The 5227-nt window shown below is 43.0% G+C and overlaps 1 non-coding gene across 1 annotated transcript; it reads right to left on the reverse strand.

The window, feature by feature from the left end:
- Nucleotides 1-629: 629 nt before the first annotated feature.
- Nucleotides 630-735, reverse strand: LOC111723529. The gene has a single exon (XR_002772055.1). It is a non-coding gene; the product is annotated as a small nucleolar RNA U13 (small nucleolar RNA).
- Nucleotides 736-5227: the final 4492 nt, after the last annotated feature.

The following is a 5227-nucleotide window of genomic DNA, read 5'->3' on the forward strand; positions in this document are numbered from 1 at the left end:
TTCAGATGTGGAGAAAGGATCCTCTCTACCAAGTCCAGGTGAATTTCTTTACGACCCCTGAAGAAGAGAGAGTGGGTCTTAGGCCAAAAACCCCAACCCCTCTCTGCCACAGCCCTCCTAAAGTGAGACCACCACACCAGCTTATCTGAAGATCGCCAAGGAAGAAGCTAGAGTACATAAACACATTAAGCCAGATAAGTCCTTTTCTAAAGGGCTCATGCCCTTGCTGACTCATCCATCCTGAGTTAGTAACCCAAGACACTGAGTCACATTAAGTAATTCAGTGACCCTTGATTTCAAGCAAAATCCTCGACAGTCACCAGCCCTGACAAACATTTTATTTTATTTTTCTTTCCCAAAGGAACATACACAACTCTCTCACTCATTTTAGAAAAGATTCTTGGCTTACCACTTAGGGTGGTCAGCTTCAGGATCCCTCCTAGAATGGGCTATATATCATGTAGCTACTGCTCCCTACTCAGAGATGTGATGGTCCTGCCATGATGGCCCCTGCAGCCCACCAGGATCATTGAGTTGCAACACCCCAAATCCTGATATCTGAGTAGACGTCACAGCTTTTAGTCTTCGCGAGTTGTTCTCTTTTTCTTTTTCTTTCTTTCTTTTTTTTCCCCCACAACAGGTAATGGGCTGATGTCGTCAGCAAGATTTGTGGGAGGCACATCTCACGCATGCGCATGAAAACCCAATCGTCATGCTTATGAACTACAAAAGAATCGTGAGCTGTTTTCTTAAAAGAAAAAGTTAAAGCAAATATGGTATGCATGGGAGAACTTATTGCCCTTGACCACACTATAATAAAGGCAGGGAAGTCCTCCCCAGAGAGGAGAAGTTGCAGTCATGGCCACCCAGTACCATCAGGGTCATTTGGAAAAACTAAGATGCCATTTTCCTTGGAAGGAAAATGAGTCTCGCATCCTTTTAAAAGTCTTCCTTACATGTCAAATGTCTTCTTTTCTTTTCAAATAAATAAAGAAGGTTCATTCCCTTTCATCCAGAACTGAGTTATAACAAGTTAGGGTAATTATATACAAGGCTCACTTCTGATGGACTCCAGGAAGTGGGAAGCAAGTTATCTAGGACAGAGGCCCCAAGGGCTCACTAAGGTGCATTCCAGGTGCCCGTGCTGACACATCTATTCTGAGTAACCCAAGACGCTGAGTCACCTTAAGTAACTCAATGACCCTTGATTTCAAGCAAGATCCCTGACAGCCACCAGCCCTGACAAATATTTTATATTATGTTTCTTTCCCAAAGGCGCACAGGCAACTCCCTCACTCACTTTGGGAAAGATTCCCAGCTTAACACTCTTAGGGTGGTCAGCTTCAGGATCTCCTAGAGTGGTTTGTATGTCACACGGTTAATGCTCCCTACTCTGAACCATGATGGCCCCTGCAGCCCCCCCCCCGGGACCAGTGCTGGGACTTTCTGAATCACTGCATCATTACATTGCAACTCCCCAAATCCTCCAGGCTTTGTCAAATCCCCATGCCTTCACCCACACTGCTCAGGCACCCACAATCCATTTCCATGGAATACCCCATCACCAGGGGCAACGTCCAATCAGACCAGGGGCAACGTCCAATCAGAAAGGGACTCCTATCTGTGTGTTCCCACAGTACCTTATGCCCATCAGTAATAAAACATTTTATCAGGCCATATTATATAATAGTTGTTTTGTTTCACTGTCTCCTTTTTCTGATAAGCTCCGACCAGCTTGAGCTCAGGAACCAGGACTCACTCCTTTCTATGTACCAGAGCCTGTCCCAGCACCTAGCACATGCTGGGTGCTCAATGAATGTCAGTTGAAAGAACTGGTGAGTTTAGGGGAAGGCTATCATGGTGTCTGGTGTACTGGTCTTTCAACTTTTAGCTACACTTGGAAATTTTTAAGAAAAATGTTTGAGGAATAAAGATGGAGGTTCCTAGATTTCAGGGTCACAGTACCTAGGATGTTGAGTCTAGTGAGTTTAGATCTTCCCAAAGGGCAGATGTCCTACCATGACCCAACGGGCTTTGAAGAGTTCAGAGGGGTTCTGTCCACATAGGAGTGTGTGCATGGGGGGCATGGAGGGACAGGATTACTAGAGCACAGTATCCCGGTTTCTGTGATGGGGATGGTATGGGGGAAATGGTCCTTCCCAAAGCCTCAGGTATGCACTCTCCACTTTGCCTGCTGGCCTATCTTCCCAAAGACACCTCAAATGAGTACCATGGGTGAAAACCTGACATCCAGAACTCTCCCCACTCAATAGAGCATGCTCAAATCCTACCTTTGGGAAGCAGCAGCTGGTGATATGGAAGCATGGCACCTGGCTCCATAGGTGGGTCTCCATAGATCTCTATGGAGAATTTGCTCAGACTCAGAATTTTCTCACTAATCTGAGTGAGTCAAGACCTACCTCCAACCTCAACCCAAGGCCTTGACTTGACCATCTCATCAGCACCAATACCCATGAACCCCACCGTGGAGGCTGGGAGCATTTGAATTGTTTGTCTTTTGAGGAATTAAGAATGCACAGTGCATCTTTTTTCACACCTTAGAAATCCTCAGCCCCAAGCCTCAACCTCCTCTTTTCTTTCACTTAATGTCAAAGGGTGACTTTGTCCCACTGGCCTGACCCTCACCATACTCCAAGTGCGTTCCTGCCTCCCTCTCTTTGGTCAAAGTCAACAGTCACAGAGGAACCCCTGAGGAATCAAACACTTATCTAGAGAATTCTTACCTAATAAGAATTATAAATAGCTAATATTTATTAGCTATCATCTATTCGCATCTAATAGCCTGACATACTGCTAGAGATTAATAAAAATAATCATATTAGATATCTATTGAGTACTATATGTGTTTAGTTATTCAGGACTTGATGGAAATGTAGGTGCTAAATTTCCTCATTGAATCCCGTAATAATATAAAGCATTTCTGATGGATGTTATCTCCATTCCACACATAAGAAATCTGAGATGCAGAGATGCCAATAAATGGTAGAACCAGAATTTGAAGCCAGGCCTCTGTCTCCAAAAACTGCAGACTTTGTACATCATGCTAAAGTTCTTTTACCTAATTTAATTTGCAGTGGAATAAGAAATTTGAGCTCTAAAATGGTGTTGAATTCCTACATAAGAGAAAAACTCAATTCAATTCAAGTTGGGGGAGGGGAGGAAGGAGGGAGATTGGGGTGCTCCCACTTAATGGGCACAATGTAAGGGTATATGGCACACCTCCTGGAACAACAGGGACTCTTCCTAACAAATGCAAACGTTGCAACCCAATTATTTGTACCCTCATATTAATCTAAAAAACAGTAAAAAATTTAAAAAAATAGTCTTGAAGAGTAGGCAAAATTTAGCCCCTAAAAGGGGGGCATTTCTGTTCCTTCAAAACCTCCACATTTTATTGCTTTTCTTGTAATGTTGATACTGCCCTGAAGGGGTTAGGCCAGTACCGCTGTCCCCAAACCTCAGGACTATTAAAGGCTTCCAATAGGAGTCAAGGGAATAGGGGTAATCCCAGCATTTTTACTTTTGTTCTTAAGTCTCTGGACATAAGAACCCCTAGGAGAACTAAATACTGGGTTTGAGAACAAGATAAGTCAAGTTAAAAAAGCTGTCAAAAAATGTTAGGGTTCACCTCAAAAAGACATAGAGCCAATTTGAAGAAGTCCCTTGCCAAATGCCAAAATGTGGCCAATCACTAAAAATGTGATGAATTCCACATCAAAAAGAATAATAAGGCTCAGCGCCTGTGGCTCAAGCGGCTAAGGCACCAGCCATATACACCTGAGCTGGAGGGTTCAAATCCAGCCTGGGCCCGACAAACAACGATGGCTGCAACCAAAAAGTAGCCAGGCATTGTAGCAGGTGCCTGTAGCCCAGCTACTCTGGAGGCTGAGGCAAGAGAATTGCCTAAGCCCAAGAGCTGGAGGTTGCTGTGAGCTGTGATGCTGCAGCACTCTACTAAGGGCACAAGAATGAGACTCTGTCTCTAAAAAAAAAAAAAAAATGAGAAAACTAAGCTATTATTTTGTTTTGTTTTGTTTTTGAGACAGAACCTCAAGCTGTCCCCCTGGGTAGAGTGCTGTGGCATCATACAGCTCCCAGCAACCTCCAACTCCTGGGCTCAAGCAAGTCTCCTGCCTCCGCCTCCCAAGTAGCTGGGACTACAGGTGCCCGCCACAGCACCTGGCTATTTTTTGGTTGTAGCTGTCATTGTTGTTTGGTGGGTCCAGGCTGGATTCCAACCCACCACCTTAGGTGTATGTGGCTGGCGCCTTAGCCACTTGAGCCACAGGCACTGAGCCAAAGCTATTATTTTGAAAAACTTGCATTTAATCTGTCTTTCCTATAGAAACACTACCTCAGGACAACTGGAGGATTGAGGGAGAAGAGTCTCTTTATCAGGGTATTCTGATTAACAAAGGAAGAATCAATGACAGCAGGCATCACCCAATGGATTCATTATCTAGGCCAGGGGTGTTCCATGTTTTGGCTTCTCTAGGCCACATTGGAAGAAGAAGAGTTTACTTGGGCCACACATTAAATACACAAACACTAGCAAAAGTTGATGAGCAACAAAGAAGGTCTGTGCATAATTTTCATGATATCTACTACCACAGATAAGCAAAAACATCCTTACATGATAATCCTAATTATCCAGTGGCCCATTCAGAGAGCCTTTTAAAATCATCAAGCAGGTCCCAAGTTTGCAGTCACTAATACAGAAAATGTACATATCTAAGTAATAAAACATCCTTTTTAAAAAATATTTTTTATTATAAAAGTAAAAACATTGGGCCACATAACATTAGTGGGGTATTTGACATTGTACTTGAGAAACTAATGCACCAGTATCTGGTTCTATGAGAGTAGTTCCAATTCTTAGTGAGTTTTCAAGGTGCTCATCGGATATTTTGGTTCTAATTTTACTCTTAACATGCTTCATTCTTAAAAACAGTTGCTTGCAAATGGAGATGCTACCCAAGTAAGGCCTGATTGTGAAGTGAGGGATATTTGTCTCTGGGAAGAAAGGACCTATGAAAGACCAGTAAAGGGACAAGATCAAATTTTTCTATAAGTTGAATATCAGATTGCAGGTCTTTGCATTCCATATGAAAATTGGCAGGTAATATATTTATGTCAACTGAAAATACAAGGCTGCACTTTTTTTGCTGTTCACAGGATTGTGTTTTTTTGGGTTTTTTTTTTTTTT

The sequence above is a fragment of the Otolemur garnettii genome, unplaced genomic scaffold (assembly GCF_000181295.1).
Source record: "Otolemur garnettii isolate 467f Iridium unplaced genomic scaffold, OtoGar3 scaffold00012, whole genome shotgun sequence".
Taxonomy (NCBI): Eukaryota; Metazoa; Chordata; class Mammalia; order Primates; family Galagidae; genus Otolemur; species Otolemur garnettii.